At 46.6% G+C, this 16,778-nt stretch overlaps 1 protein-coding gene across 4 annotated transcripts in view; it reads right to left on the reverse strand.

Moving 5' to 3' along the window:
* Arhgap39 (Rho GTPase activating protein 39) overlaps nucleotides 1-14,047 on the reverse strand; it is a 100,818-nt gene extending 86,771 nt beyond the window's left edge. For 3 of the 4 annotated variants that reach the window (XR_009058469.1, XM_057791577.1, XM_057791575.1), the window contains exon 1: nucleotides 13,881-14,047. The gene's annotated coding sequence lies outside the window, so the exon portion shown is untranslated. Of the gene's footprint in view, nucleotides 1-12,564; nucleotides 12,731-13,880 lie in introns of those variants that run through there. The other variant, XM_057791576.1, reaches the window with a different exon arrangement.
* Between the last annotated feature and the right edge of the window lie 2,731 nt (nucleotides 14,048-16,778).

Consider the following 16,778-nt stretch of genomic DNA (forward strand, 5'->3'; position numbering starts at 1 on the left):
ATGAGGATCAGAGTTCAGAGTCCCAGAACCCACATAAAACCCAGAAAAGCACAGCAGATGCAAGTTATCCCAGTAATGGGGAGGCAGAGACTGGGGATCCTCTGGACAGGCTGGCTAACAAGAGCTGTGCTCAGCAAGAGACCTTTGCCTCAGCAAATAAAATAAAGAGCGATCAAGGAGTGCATACAATATCAACTTAGGGCCTACACACACACATGCACACACACACCATACCATACACATAGACACAAAAACACACATGCACACATATATCACACGTGCACACACATACATATATATGTACACAATGAAAAATATCTGCAAATCATGTATTTGAGCAGAGACTTTTATCCCAAATATATAAAGAACATATAGTTCTATAATAAAGACAACCACCTGAGCTAGGCGGTAGTGGTACACACCTTTAATCCCAGTACTCAGGAAGCAGAGACATGTGGATCTTTGTGAGTTCGAGGCCAGTCTGGTCTACAGAACGAGTTCTAGGACAGGCTCCAAAGCTACAGAGAAACTCTGTCATGAAAAAAAAGGGGAGGAGGGGGCAGGGCTAGGAGTACAGCTCAGGTGTAGAGCATATATTTCACGCAAGCCATGAATTTGATCCCTGGCACTAGAAAAATGAAGAGGTTAGGGAGGAGGGGGGGAGAATCAGGAGAATAAGAATTCAAGGTCATCCTCTGCTATATAACAAATTCAAAGTCAGTGTTCCTTGATTTTTAGGTTTTTTTTTTCTTTTTCAGTCTTTTTGTTTGTTTGTTTGTTTTTGTTTTTTTAAGTGGCTGGAGGGTCCAGCACTATTTGGATGGGGTGGCAATTACGTTTCATAGAATCTTTGTCCTAGAATACTACTGGTAGTTTCTGTTACAATGCTCTCTGCCATTCCCTGGGACTGTGGTGGAAGGCATTTTCCCAACAGTCAGGACTGTGCTCAGACCTACATAGGATAAATTTCCCCAACCCACGGGGCTCTTGCTATTTGAACATCAGATTGCATGTTGCATGTCCTGTGAGTCACAGTGAAGTAGCTTCCAGAGTTCTGCATGTTGCTTTTCTATTAATTTGTCATGATGTGGATCTTTTGTTTTATAATCAGTATTTGCCTGTGCTATGAAAACCCTTATCCTTTTCTTGTTTTATAGTTGAGAAGGTTTTTATTGTAGACATGAGGGAGAGAACAGCAGAGGCGTCTGGAAGAGCACAGAGCAGGGAGAGAAAGCATGGCCTGGACACGGCCAGCAGACTGAACCAGGCCATGCATGAGAGGAGAGAAAGGGGGAAAGTGAGAAAGGAAGAGGAGAGAGAAAAAAGAAAAGAGAGGGCAAGAGGACCAGGAGGGAGCCAAGGACCAAGAGGCCAAGAGAGAAAAACCTTGTTCCTTTAGCCAAAAGTACTAGAAGCAGCTCTGGTTTCTAAAAGTTGGATGAGATGTGGCGGGTGCCCAAAAATTCTCCTGTGGATACTCTGTAGGGATGTGCATCTGCCCCAGCTGACTCCGGGGAAAGCATGGGGTTTCCTGCCCAAGGCCACTTTGGCCAAGGACAGTCCTGGTTCGGGAGCAGAACCCTTTTCAATGGGTAAGGCAGAGTCCTAGTGCCTGGTTCTATGTTTGCCAGGCCTGCTTGCTTTCACTCCAACTTCAGTCTCTCTTGACACATGTTACTCAAGTACCCAGAGGTAAAGGAGACAGTCTAGGTCTCTGTTGGGGACACGGGGTTGTACTGTGCTCACACTCTGTGGGTGGCATGGCTAGCAATAGCCTAAAGTTGTAGGCAGACTCATAGGAGACTTTGTACCCTACGGGTTGCAAAATTTAATCTGACTTTTGGGCAAGGGTGGTCTTGTTAAAGAGGGCTTTTGGGGACTGCACCTGAGCTGTTACACAGGCCGCAGAAGAGTGTATTTTTTCGAGACAGGGTTTCTCCGTAGTTTTTTTTTGGTCCTGTCCTGGGACTAGCTCTTGTAGACCAGGCTGGTCTCGAACTCACAGAGATCCGCCTGCTTCTGCCTCCCGAGTGCTGGGATTAAAGGCGTGCGCTACCACCCCCCGGCAGAAGAGTATATCTTAATAGGTGGTGGGAAAAGCTAACAAGTAGGAGATCTGTCCAGCAGCTTTTGTGTGGAGTCCAGTATATGGAGGAGAGCAGGTATTTGGGACACTGTTTACAAAAACAAAACAAAAGCTAGGGTGGCAACTCATGCCCATGATTCCAAAACTTGTAAGGCTAAGCGAGTACCAGGTCAGCCTGGCTACAGTAATCTCCTTCTAAGGAGGAGGAGAAAGGGGAAGAAGAGGAAGAAGAAAACAAAAGAGGAGGAGGAAGGAAGAAGGAAGAAGAGAAGCCGCCAGAGAAAACACTGGAAAGAAGGCTAGGAAGAGGGCTTGTTTGGTAAAGCACTAGCCACACAGATGTTTAAGGACCCGAGTTTAATTCCAGCACCCATGTACAAGTCAGGCATGGCAGTACATACCTGTAGCCCTAGCACAGGTCCAGGAAACACCTAGCTGGAAAAAGGAAGATCTTTGGACCTTCCTGACAAGATACTCTAGCCAAATCAGCCAGTTCCAGATTTAGTGAGACTTTGTTTCCAAAAACTAAGTGGAAAACAATTAAGAAAGACACCATGTATATACAAGTATACGAACACACAGACACACAGGAAAAGTGAAAGGGGATGGTAAATAGACAAAGACTGGAACCTGGCGGGGAGTGACTGTCACATCCATACCAGCGCTTGGGTGGCAGCTGCACCTCCACACTCCACTTCAGTTTACACTGCCCCTGCTGTACACTGTTCCCTTAAGACCAGACTGCAACAGGACAGAGTATTTTGTTGGTTCCTCAGCCTCCGAGGGTGATGTGGGAGTGATTTCTTTCTAATCTGTTGCTTTCATTGGTTAATTAATAAAAAAATTGCCTTGGCCCATTTGATAGGCCAACCCTTAGGTGGGTGGAGTAAACAGAACAAAATGCTGGGAGAAAGAAGCCGAGTCAGGGAGTCGCCATGATTCACTCCAGACAGACGCAGGTTAAGATCTTTCCTGGTAAGCCAGCTTGTGGTGCTACACAAAATATTAAAAATGGGTTAGATCAATATATAAGAGCTAGCCAATAAGAGGCTGGAGCTAATGGGCCAGGCAGTGATTAAAAAAATACAGTTTCCGTGTAATTATTTTGGGTAAAGCCATCGGGTACTGGGGACGCAGCCCCGCCGCTCATATTACTACACTAGGGAAACTCATTCATCCCTCTACCTCACAACCCAACAGGAGACAGGACAGTGGTCTAATCTGCAGATGAGAGCTGAAGCTCAGGAGGTCAAGTAATATAAGTGGTCCACGACAAGGTGCAGCCCAAGGATTCTGCACCTGGACCTGCTTCAGCAAACACCTCAGAGACTTCTGCCTTGACACAATCCCCAGACTATACCAAGGCCAGAGCCTTTTGACTTCCAGCTGTGGAATGTTCCCTTGAAAAATCTTAATCATTCTTGGTTTTTTTTTTTTTTTTTTGGTTTTTCGAGACAGGGTTTCTCTGTGGTTTTGGAGCCTGTCCTGGAACTAGCTCTGTAGACCAGGCTGGTCTCGAACTCACAGAGATCCACCTGCCTCTGCCTCCCAAGTGCTGGGATTAAAGGCGTGCGCCACCACCACCCGGCAATCATTCTTGTTTTTAACAGCTCCATTGAGAGAGAATTCACACACAACACCCCCCCCCCATTTTAAGTGTGTAACTTTAGTATAGTCACAGACATGTACAACCCCTCACTGGCCAACACTTTAATTACTCTAGAAACCCCATGCCTCGGTCATTCCCTAACCACTAGTCTGCTTTCTCTATGGATCTGCCTATGCTAAACATTTCATATACATGTAATCATATAAAATCAGGTGTGGCAGCCTTGTAATCTTGGTATTTAGGAGGCTGAGGTGGGAGATCTTGAGTTTGAGGCCAGCCTAGACAATATAGCAAAAATCTATTGCAAAAAGCCAAATATACCAGGTGGTGGTGACACACGCCTTTAATCCTAGCACTAAGGAGGCAGAAACAGGTGGATGTCTGTGAGTTCCAGGTCAGCCTGGTCTATAGAGCGAGTGCCAGGACAGCCAAGGATACATAGAAAAATCCTGTCTCAAAAAACCAAAAATTTAAAAAAAAGTCAAGTAAATAAAATCATACATATGTCTGGCTTCTTTCACTAGGCATAGCATTTTCTTTTTTGTTTGTTTGTTTTTCAAAACAGAGTTTCACTTTGTAGCTCTAGCTGTCCTGGAATTCCCTATGTAGACCAGGCTGTCCTCAAACTCACAGAGATCCACCTGCCTCTGCCTCCTGACTGCTGGGATTAAAGGTTTGCGCCACCACCCCTGGCTAGGTATAGTATTTTCAAGGTTCATGTATGTTATAACAGGAATTAATAACTCATTTCTTTTATTGGCAAATAATACCCTTGCTATGGATCTATCTCATTTTGTCCATCTACCCATTGATGACATTATGGGTTGTGCCACTTTCAGCTACCATGACTATTATGGCCACCTTTTGTGCAGGAAGTGTGCTTTCCTCTTTTATTTATTTATTTGTTTGTTTGTTTATTTTGTTTGTTTGTTTGTTTTTCGAGACAGGGTTTCTCTGTGGCTTTGGAGTCTGTCCTGGAACTAGCTCTGTAGACCAGGCTTGTCTCGAACTCACAGAGATCCACCTGCCTCTGCCTCCCAAGTGCTGGGATTAAAGGCGTGCGCCACCATCGCCCGGCTCCTCTTTTATTTTTTATCACATTTATTTATTTATTGTATGTGTGTGAATGTTTGCCCACCTGTGTGTACATGCTTTAGCACGTGAGTGCAGGTCAGATGATACTTTTTGGTTTCTCTCCTTCACTGTGTACGTTCCAGGGATTATTTATACTCATGTTCTCGGGCTTGGCAGTGTTGGGGACCCCCCCACCCCACCCACTGCAAGCCTCATGGCCCATAGGGGGACTATCTGGGAGAGGTGCAGACATTGGGTCCTAGCTTTCCAGAGACTGGCCTCATAGTTTACTTTTCTTAAAACATTTCAACACAGTGTAACTTGTGACCTCTGACCTTTACAATATGAATGGGTTCCACTGGTTGATAAAACAGAGCTCAGGGCTAGGACCTAGAGGAAGATCTGTGATAAGCATAAGGATCAATTCTATTGGTGGAGAGAACAAAATATGTGGGACCTCTTTCATAAGGACGTATTCTATTACTTCAGGATAGGGTCTAAACAGTGCTCAGGATATTGGGATTCAGGGGGAGGCTGGCTCCAATAAAATAGTAAAGAATCACCAGATTGTTGGTTATTTTTCGCGCTGGCGTTCCAGGCGACCAGGCATCATTCATTTCCTTCTGTTGAAGGAAACAGGCCCACGTGAGTGACAGTCCTGGTTTCTCCAATGCTTACTCTAAGCTGTGCTACCTACAGGGCAGCAAGCATCTTTAACTGCTAAGCCACCTAAAGGCCCATGCTTCCCCTTCTTAACCATAAGAAAACACAAAAAGGTGAACTCAATTCCAGTGGAGAAACTCATTTTTCTGATCAACTACAATATTTAAAACATAAAGGGACAGATAATGGGAGAACAAATGTCCAAAAGAAGTACAGAATTGAAGACATGTGAGATAAAACTGAGCCAGGTAGTGATGGCACACACCATTAATCCCAGCACTCAGGAGGTAGAGACAGGCAGATCTCTCTTGAGTTTGACGCCAGCCTGGACAGCCAGGAATATACTATCTAAGGAAAAACAAACAAACAAAAAACAAACAAACAAACAAAGAGATAATAAAACTAGATCATAGAATGACTGACTAAAGAAATAGATACTATTTCTCAAGGAGTAACTCCAGGCACACGCATACATTTGCAAAAGTGCCTAATGCCTTGATTAATTTCCCAATATTCACCAGCAGGAGCTAGTTACATAAATTACAACATGACCCCTTACTACAGAATACCACATAGCCATTTCAGCACTGGAAAAAGTACTGATACAGTACAACCTGCCAATACAGATGAAGGAGCAAGGATTATGTGGTGGTATAAATAAGAATGGCCCCATAGGCTCATATATTTGAATGCTTCGTCACCAGGGAGTGGCAGTATTTGAAAGGATTATAAGGAATAGAAGGTGCGGCCTTGTTGGAGTAGGTGTGGCCTTGTTGGAGGAAGTGTGTCACTAGGGGTGGGCTTTGAGGTTTCAAAAGACCATGCCAGGCCCAGGTTCTCTCTGTTGGCTTGCAGATCACAACATAGCTCTCAGCTACAGACCCAGCACCATTCATGCCACCATGCTGTAAGCCTCTGAAACTGTAAGCAAGCCCTCAATTAAACACTTTCTTTTATAAGGATTGCCTTGGACATGATGTCTCTTCACAGCAAAAGAACAGTGACTAAGACAGGTCAGAAACATTTTCAAAAAAAGGGCAGGAAAAAGATTGCATACACAACAGCACTTTCAAAGTGTCTGTAGGAAAGATTGGTCACCTGCCTCCAGGGAACCAGGCTCCAGAAGAAACCAGAAGGTTCCACGAAGTACCTGCATGGTTCTCTACCATGTGACTATATTATCTGTTTTAATTATTAATAAGTAAAATTAAAAAGTTTAGGAAGCAAAATAAAGCAAATGTACCCAGAATCAAACAGGCTAAACTTCAGAAAGTAAGAGAAAAGAAAAACCCCAATTAATTGGAAGCAGCCAAGACAGAAGAGATGAGAGTCACTCCTTCAATCTCCTAACACTGAGGATAATCACAGCTCCTACTCACCTATCTTTACTGACATTAAAGACCAGCTGCAACAAGACATCAAAATGCACGTTTTACTGAGCACACACCTTTAATCCCAGCACTCAGAAGGCAGAGGCAGGTGGATTTCTGTGAGTTCCAGGGCAGCCAGAGATATACAGAGAAATCTTGTCTCGGAAAAACCAAAATTTAAAAAAAAAAAAAAAAAAAAAGAACCACAATGCAAAGTAAAGCCTAGACCAGTAGCCAAACAGTTGTCAAGGTGAGAACAACAGACTAGGAGACACTCGGGGCTGTAGCAGAGAGCAGTATAGGAGGCACTGGAAATCCAAGAAGAACACAGGGTGACAAAAGGATATAGTTTATCATCATCCCTGTCTCACAAGTCCCTGGCCATCCCTCTCAGAAGGATAACCAAAAATGGCTCCTGATACTGCCAAATGCCAGAGAGGAATGGGTCAAATCACCACTGGATGATACATAAAAGCAACAATGTGGAAGGGGGGGGTCAAGGCCAAGGGTGCTACTAGTAACTAAGCAGACATGGAGTCCCAAATAACAGAAACAAAGTCTGAAGAAAGGGAGGTGAGGTTATGAGAATCTTAGAGGCTTCTGTGTGCAGATGGACTGACTACCATCCCAGGTTGAGAGAAGCCATCCAAGTCTAACTACACCTCACTTCCACATGGCAGGGAGCACAGTGACTCAATTTCTAGGGAACCATGATTATGTCTCCAGTCTACATTTTCCCCTCCTACCCTGCTCTGGCCTACAGAAGCTTGACTAGACACAGTGAGTTCTTACTACCTGACTGTCATAAAAACGTACCACGGAAGCAGTTGGCCTGGTCTGGAGAAAAAGGTTATAAGCAAATGAAATATGAGCAAGAAGTAAGGTCTTAAAATGGCCTTGAACTTCTGCTCCTCCTGCCTCCCCCACCCCATCCTCACTCTGGGCCCCAGTGCTGGGATACAGATGTGCCACCACACAGCTTTCCTATTCCTTTTTGTTTTGTTTTTTTCAAAACAGGGTTTCTCTGTGGCTTTGGAGCCTGTCCTGGAACTAGCTCTTGTAGACCAGGCTGGCCTCAAACTCACAGAAATCCGCCTGCCTCTGCCTCCCGAGTGCTGGGATTAAAGGCATGCGCCACCACTGCCTGGCTAGCTTTCCTATTCTTTGCACAAACTTTTAAGCCTTATACACCATCTATACCCTATTTTTGTGCCTTTGCTTCCAAACTTGAAGCTCCTATCTACAATGCTATGCTATCCTTCCTTTCCCCCACTGAGCTCTGACAGAGGCAAAATCAGTCCATGAACTACATCTTTCCTCATCACTATAGTCCATGCAATCGTTTGCCCACGAAATTTCTAGGAAAGCAAGCCAGTTCTGTAAATACACAAGTAGCCTATCACAATGACTCAATTCTGCCAAAGCAACCAAAACAATACAAAAATGAACAGGATTGGCTAGTATAGATAAAACTTTTATTGTCAAAAGAGACCAGGGAAGTACAGAAAGATAGAAAGTGTCTACAAATAGATTATAACTCCTGACCCCTAGTCTAGAGAACTTGTCTGGCCTTTCACTCATTCTGTTAAGGTTTTGTTGTTGGTTTTGGTTTTTTGACTCTCAGGTCAACTTTAGATAATCAGTTCTCTCCACCATGTATATATTAAACTCAGGTCATCAGGCTTATTAGCAGCAAGCGCCTTTACTTGCTAAGCCATCTCACCGGACCTGTTTTAAAGGTTGGTTTTTTACTGTTGTTGTTTTGATTTTTGATATTCGAGACAGGGTTTCTCTGTAGCTTTGAAGCCTGTCCTGGACCTAGCTCTTGTAGAACAGGCTGGCCACAAACTCAAAGAGATCCACCTGCCTCTGCCTCCCGAGTGCTGGTATTAAAGGTGTGTGCCACCACCTCCCAACTTCTTTTTCTATTATATTTTTTATTTATTTAAAAAGAGAAGGCATGGTGACAGATGCTCTTAATCCCAGCACTGAGCAGCAGAGGCAGGTGGAGTTCTGTGAGTTTCAGTCCAGCCAGTGCTAGAGTAAGGAAAACCTGACTTAAAAAAAATACACAGTCAGCAGTGGTAGTGCATGCCTTTAATCCTAGCACTTACTTTAAAAGGTGGGGTGGGGATGGGGTGGCTACATATCTCTGAATTCAAGGCCAGCCTGTCTACAGAGTGAGTTCCAGGACAGCCAGTGCTACACAGAGAAACCCTGTCTCTAACCACACACACACACACACACACACACGATTTATTTTATATATGCACGTGTGGGCATGTGCATGCCAAGGCACCCATGTGGAAATCAGAGGACATCTTCTGGGAGTCAGTTCTCTCCTCCCACTATGTGAGTCCTGGAAATTGAATTTAGATCATCAGGCTTGGTAGCAGGCACTTTTACCCCCTGAGCCATCACCCCAGTCTTAAATTTTTTTTTATTTTATTTAACTTTATTTTATGTGCATTGGCATAAGGGTGCCAAATCCCCTGGAACTAGAGTTAGAGACAGTTGTGAGCTGCCATGTGGGTGCTGGAAATTAAACACAAGTCCTCCGGCCTCTGGAAGAGCAGCCAGTGCTCTTAACCACTGAGCCATCCAATCCCCCAGTCTTAAAATTTTATTTATTTTCTATTATTTGTGTGTGTATGTGAGGGGGGAGGGAGGAGAAGGAGATATGCAAACCTTGGCATTAGTAGTCAGAGGGCAACTTTCTAGAGTTGAGTCTCTCCTACCTTTACGTGGGCTCCAAGGATTGAGCTTTGGTCATAAGCACTGCATCATCCAGACAAGTGACTTTACACCTGGTTTGCTTTTCTTTATTTATTATTTGTTCGCTCATGTATGTCCACATGTGAATGTGCATCCCACCGCATGCATGTGAATGAGGACAACTTTGCCGCATCATTTTTCGCCTTCTACCAGGTGGGAAGCAGGGATAAATTCAGGTCATCAGGTTTGGTGGCAGACGCCTTAAAGTCAAGCCATCTCTGGCCCTCTTTCTCTCTCTCTCTCTTTTATTGGGCAGGAGGATGGGGGATTTTTCAAGACAGGGTTTCTCTGAGTAGTCCTGGAACTCACTCTGCAAATCAGGCTGGCCTCAAACTCAGAGATCCGCCTGCTTCTGCTGGGATTAAAGGCGTGCACCACCACTGCCGGCTCATTTCTTTTCTTTACTTGACACGGTGTATCGTATAACCCAATCTGGCCTCAAATTTAACCTTGAACTTCTGATCCTCCTGCCTCCAGCTCCCAGAAGTGCTGAGATTACAGGCATGGGCCACCACACCTGGTTTTATGGGACGTTAGGGAATCAAACCTCAGGCTTTGTTTATACTAGGCCAACACTCTACAACTGAGCCACATCCTCAACCTATGTCTGGCCTGCCTCCCTTCCAACCTCCATGTTTGTAGCACTAAAATGCACATACAAGTAACTGTACATAGATTAGTTGTTCAATTTAAAGCAATGCTTGGGGAATACTTATATGAAATATTGGAAAATATTTCTAATGCTATTACGATTTTGCCACCAAAAACTTTTTAAAAAAAAAGCTGTACCAAACACTGAATCAAAAACAACACACACACACAGGAACAAAACAGATGATGCCAGGATCTTCTTAGTACATATACTGCAAAAAGATTAGTATGGATTCATCACAAGACAATAGATACAGGAGAGCAATTCGCATCACCATAACTCACAACAGATGACAATAAAGGTCACCTATGTCAGTATCACACTTCAGAGATGGACAGGACAGTGGGCACAGCTGACCTGCTTGAGCTCAAGAAGACACATCCCGTAACTGTCAGCCACAGGGTTTCAGGTCTTGATTGCTGTAGAAGCAGACACAGGCAGTGCTACAAGCCAGGTGAGGAAAAACTTCCCAGCAGGATGACAAAAGCTACCCAAGGACAAAGCCCACGTCAGATTCATCACAGGGCACAGGGACATAAAGTTGGGAGTAACTTGAGGGTCAGTGAGAGAAGGAACCAGGTGTCATAGGAACCTCAGACAGATCAATACTAAAAACAGAGATTTATTTTTGATTTATTTTTTTCTTTCTCTCTCTTTTTTCCTCCCTTTGGTTTTCCAAGACAAGGTTTCTCTGTGCAACAGCCCTGGCTGTCCTGTAACTTGTTTTGTAGATCAAGCTGGCCTCGAACTTACAGAGATCAACCTGTCTCTGCCCTCTACCCCCGCTCCCCAGTGCTGGAATTAATGGTGTGTGCCACCACTACCCTGAAAGGGTAAAAATTTTATCTGGGGAGGCAAGAAAGGAAACAATGGAAAAAGGCCTCCTGAGTTGGTAGCTAAGACAGTCTGTCCCTGCATGCGCATGGATGTACATCTAGTCTACGTCAATGAGCAATGCTTTGTGGCACTGTGGCATTCTGTGTAACTCCTAATCCATGACCTTTGCCCCAGAACACATATGGCAGAGGCCAGAATGAAACGGGACTACCTTTTTTCTTTTGTTTAAAGACATGGTCTCATATAACTCAAGTGGTTCCTATAACCCAGGTTGGCCTCCTACTTTCCTCTCCCAAATGCTAGACACTCTATTCTAAAAAATCAAACATCCTCACTGTCAGTGCCTCAAATCTCAAGCCTTTATTTCATTTTTCTATCAGAGTATAACTGAAATTTTACCATTTTCAAGAATAAATCTGCTGGGCAGTGGTGGCGCACGCCTTTAATCTCAGCACTCAGGAGGCAAAGGCAGATGTATTTCCGTTGAGTGTGAGGCCAGCCTGGTCTACCGAGCTAGTAAATCTGAGATGAGCTAAAGAGGGGAAAGTGATAAGGAGATCCTTGGGACACGTGGTAGTCCCCCTCACTTTGTTTCACAGCCTGTCTTGTCTTCCAATAACTCACCCACCAAGGCACATACTGTGCAAGTGACGCCAAGCTCTCACTCTGTGACTGACATCTTCAGTGTCAAAGTTCATTTTTAATAAAATTACCTCTCTTAAAGGCAACACCGTGAAGTACAAAATGGCCCTGTGGGCCTGACTCACAATACCCAGGAACTGCATACACCTTTTTTTCTGGCAACACCATCTCATCTATCCCAGTCAGTACTGTGGTAGTCTATGGTAGTTCACGAGATGCTTGCTTGCTTTCCAAAAATACTTTTTAAAAAATTCTATGCAATTTATCTAAGTGTATGAAATCGGTTGTTTTACCCTTACTACAATTTGCTTCCAGCCAGCTAGATGATTCAGTGTGAAAAGGCACTCTGATCTCAGTTCAGTCCCTGGAAACCATATGGTAGGTGGTGAGAAACAACTCCTAAAAGTTACCCTTTGACCTTTATATGCCAGTGTTGGCGCACAGGCGCACGCGCACACACACACAACTAAGACAATTAAGATGTTTTAAATCAAGCGTGGCAATGCTTGCCAGACAAGATCATGAGTTTGGAACCTGCCTGAGCTACACAGCAAAACCCTGTCTAAATCAAAATTTAAAAAACAAAGCTACGGAGAAACCCTGTCTCGAAAATCCAAAAAAAAAAAAAAAAAAAAAATGTTTCAGCTTAGGCACTCTGTAGCACCCAATCCAACCCACACCTAACCCTGACAGCCTGCAACTTAGTAGCAAGAACGGTTCCTGACAGACACTCAAACTTCCAGGTGTGAAAATTTTACAAGTCTTAAGTCACAGAGTCCTCACAACAGCATTCTGAGACCAGTACTATTAGTGTACCCATTTTACAGCCAAGAAACCAAAGGCAAAGAGACCTTACCTATTACCACAAAGCCAGTAAAGGAGGAGTCATGACTCAAGGGCGGTCAGTCTGGCTCCAGAACCAGCACTCTTTTTCACTCTGCTCCAGCCTCTGGCAAGACAGCTGATTAGACCACAAGCTGGAAGGAGCCACCTCTACACTTCCTCCTAGGCAGTCTGAATCCCTTAAAGACTGGCTCTCCTGACGATCCAGTCACACCTCTCCTCTTTCCCCATCCCCCACGTTCGTTGTAAAAGGGGGAGCCGTGTACAAAACCACCTGCTGTTTACAGACTGCGCCCAGGACGCAGTGCTCAATTGCCCTCCCTAGCTCCCAAAGACAAACGTCCGTATTGTCTGCACCACGGGAGGAACTGAAGCCTCGCAACTGTACGTTTTTCTGCAGAGGTCACTGGAGGCCTGGCCAACCCGAACAACACTGAAGAGGGAGGGGGCCCAGCCGCATTTTTGCGGCTGAAGGTTGCGTAGCGCCCACAGCAGCTGCGGTGAGCAGCAGCATGGAACACACCCACAGCTGCCGCGCCCGAAGCGGGCAGCACGTTTTAAAATAAAGACAGCCTGGCTGGGACGCACAGCCTGCCGGCTTGCAGCCCCCACCCACCCCACGCCTGCTAACAGCAGGCGCCCAGGGAGTTGCAAGACCAAAAGGCCGAGTAAGGACCACCCGAGCCTGCCGCAGAGGCCCAGCCGCGAAGCCAGGGCGCACCACGCGCAAGCAAGCCATGACCCGACCCAGAGACGCCCACCGACTCCCGGGCTTTGCGGACAAAGCCTGGACCGCAAGATCCTCGCCCGGCAAGCACCATCGCTCACCACCCCGACTACAGGGAGCAAACGGACAGGAGCCCAACGCGCAGGAAGGACAGGAACATGCACACCGGCTCGGGGCCTGGCCACAGAACGCACACCTGTCCTCGGGCTGCCTCCACACACCTGACTGCAGGCCAGCCACCCTCACACCTCACACCCACCTTCAGGGCCATCACAATCCTAGCCACCTCAAGCAAAGAGCAACTATCTTGGGCAGGGACACACACTCACTCACACCCATCCCCATCCAAAGGCCGGGCACGCGTGCAGACCATGGCACTCTCACACCCACCCTCCCGTCGGTTCTCTCACGCAAACCCGCCTTCACACTTCCTGGCCCTCGGCGGCGGCGCCCTCGCGCGGACCCTCCCCGACCGGGTCACCTGGGGCCCCGATTCCTAGCACGACCGTACTGGGGGCCTCCGCCCGGGCCAGGCCGTGGGGCCGCAGCGAGGCCTCTCCGCCATCTTCCCGGCCCGCGCCGCCCACCTCCCGCGCTCTCACCAGCCGGCCCTGCGCCCGGCGCGCCGCCGCAGCCCCTCATCACAGACCGCACGCTGCGCCCCAGCTCCCAGCGGCTCCCGGCCGCCGTGGCCGCCGCAGTCTGCGCTCCACGTCCTGGGTCTCTGCCGCTGGTCCAGTGCGCTGCGGCCGCGCGTCCCCCGTCACCAAGCGCAACCCCCCGCCTCCGGCTCCGCCCCCGCGAGGACGCTGCCGCCGCCAGGGGGCGCCGCCCGAGAGGCTGCAGTGCGCCTGCGCCACCGCGCAGCCCCTCGGGAGCCAAGGGCGAGCCTCGCCTCTGTCGGAGGCCCCGCCCCCAGTGCCGCACTAGCCCGTCACTTTGCTCTCACCTGTACCCGCCCACTTCGGGCGGTCTGGGTCACCTCAGGTGTGTCCTGGTGTGGGTGTGGCGTAACTTTACTAGTTCTAACCCTGCGGGTGTTTCCGAGCCTGAGCTTTACCTCTTCTTTGACTCTGGAAAGGTAGCCATTGTCTAAAATACCCTGCGTACTCCATGTTTCTAACTTCCCTTTATGATTTTCCTTCTTTTATCTCCTTAGCTATTTCTCGTGGTAACTCAGACACGGCCTTTAAATGTGCTCCGTTTTCTATTTTTGTTTTGTGTGTGTTGTATATCATGTGTGCGCGCACACATGCCAATGGTGCCCGTGTGGAAGTCAGAGGACAGCGCCTTCCACATGGGTTCCAGGGATGGAACTCTCATCCTCAAACTTTCACAGCGAGCCCTTTCACCCACTGAGCCATCTCCTTGGCCCTTTTGAAATTTTTATTACTTATTTTTATTTGAGACATGAGTTTATATAGCCCAGACTGACTTTCAGGATGGCTTTGACATTCTAATCCTCCTGCCTTCTTCTCCCCTGCGCTGGGGTTACAGGCATGCACCACCATATCCGGTTTGTGCAGTGGTAGAGGTGGAACTCAGCGTTTTTTATGCATACAAGTAAAGCGCTCTACCAAACCGAGCTACATCCTCAGCTGACTTTTGGGTTCCTTTGTGTTTGTTTCTTTCAGATGAGATATTGCTATGTGTGCCCAGGCTGGCCTCAAACTTAAGATCCGCCTGCCGTTTACAGATTACAGGTGCGTGTTTCTCACCCTGCCAGTCTTTGCTTTTTCTTCTTTCTTTCTTTCTTTCTTTCTTTCTTTCTTTCTTTCTTTCTTTCTTTCTTCTTTTTTTTTTTGCGGGGGTTGAGGGGGCCTGTTGGTTTTGGTTTTTCGAGACAGGGTTTCTCCATGTAGCTTTGGAGCCTCTCCTGGAACTTGCTCTGTAGCCTAGACTGGCCTCTAACTCACAGAGATCCATCTTCCTCTGCCTCCCAAGTGCTGGGATTAAAGGTGCATGCCACCACCGCCTGGCTTGCTATCTTTTTTTTCTTTAAGTATTACTGGGGCCTGGGATCCATGTCTCTGGCCTTTGCATTCATGTATTCAGACATAAGTAATTTTTTAATGATAAAAATACACCTGAAAATATTTTACTTACTTATTTTGTATCCGTGTATGGCTGCAGGTGTCAAGGACTACATGTAGATGTCAGAAGACGACTTAAGGGAGTCAGTCGGTTTTCCCCTACTGTTTGGGTCCTGAGTCTGGAACTCAGGTCAGCAGACTAGGCGCACACACCTTTACCCACTGAGCCATCTCCCCAGCTCATGTCTTCATTTCTGTGAGTTGTACTTAAGTTCCATTTGTAGCCGAATAAAATGGTCCAAAGCTCTTCCAGGACTGCACAGCATCCCAGCCCTGTCCAGACCCTGCCCTGCCCTTCAACACACCACTGCTGCAGGCCCATGCCCTGTGGATCTCCATTATGCTCACACTTAGCACTTCCTTGCTGAGTCATCTCATCACACTTTGATATGGACAAAGGCTCCTTTCTGTCTCCAGCTCCCTCGGAGGAAGATGCTGTTAAAAACAAACATTCTACATGTTGCGCACAGAAACACTCAAACAGCAAAAGTAGCTCGGCGAGGCAATTCATTTCTGTAAAAATTAAATTAACCAACGCCGGGCGGTGGTGGCGCACGCCTTTAATCCCAGCACTCGGGAGGCAGAGGCAGGCGGATCTCTGGGAGTTTGAGGCCAGCCTGGTCTACAAGAGCTAGTTCCGGGACGGGCACCAAAGCTATAGAGAAACCCTGTCTCGAAAAACAAAAAAAAAAAAAAAAAAAAAAAAAAAAAAAAAAAATTGAATTAACCAGCTGGGCGATGGTGGCGCACGCCTTTAATCCCAGCACTCGGGAGGCAGAGGCAGGCGGATCTCTGGGAGTTCGAGACCAGCCTGGTCTACAGAGCTAGTTCCAGGACAGGCTTCAAAGCCACAGAGAAACCCTGTCTCGAAAAACCAAAAAAAAAAAGAAAAAATAAATTTAATTAACCAGGTCAGCAAGTACACTAAGGCAGGGAGTTTGCTTTGTTTTCATCCTGAAAGGGGCGGTGACTTTTTTCTGCTGCCCGGGGTCACTTCATAGTCCTTCCTGATTGGCTAGCTTTTAAATGAACCAGCCCGAAGGAAATGAAGGTAGAAGGTACAGTGTTGACCGCTACACATCCTTAAGCTGGGGAATTGGAGGAGGGTGGTGGCTTTCTGTAAGGACAATTTTTATGAGGTAAGGGGAGTAAGGATTTGATTTCTTTACATAACAGTTTTAGGGGGTGCAGGAGATTCTGGCCCTTGGTGAGCGTTAGTTACCTTTGATAGGAAAAAAACAGATATTTTTCTCATTCACCCACCTGAAGGAAGCTGACCTGGTTGAAGCTAGAAAGAACATCTCCTCCCTGCTGTTGAAGAAACATCACCAGCATGACTGACTGGATTCCTTTTGAGTACTTTTTGCTTTGTTTTAATATTTTTGAAATGTTTATTATTTTTATTCC

The sequence above is a fragment of the Chionomys nivalis genome, chromosome 17 (assembly GCF_950005125.1).
Source record: "Chionomys nivalis chromosome 17, mChiNiv1.1, whole genome shotgun sequence".
Taxonomy (NCBI): Eukaryota; Metazoa; Chordata; class Mammalia; order Rodentia; family Cricetidae; genus Chionomys; species Chionomys nivalis.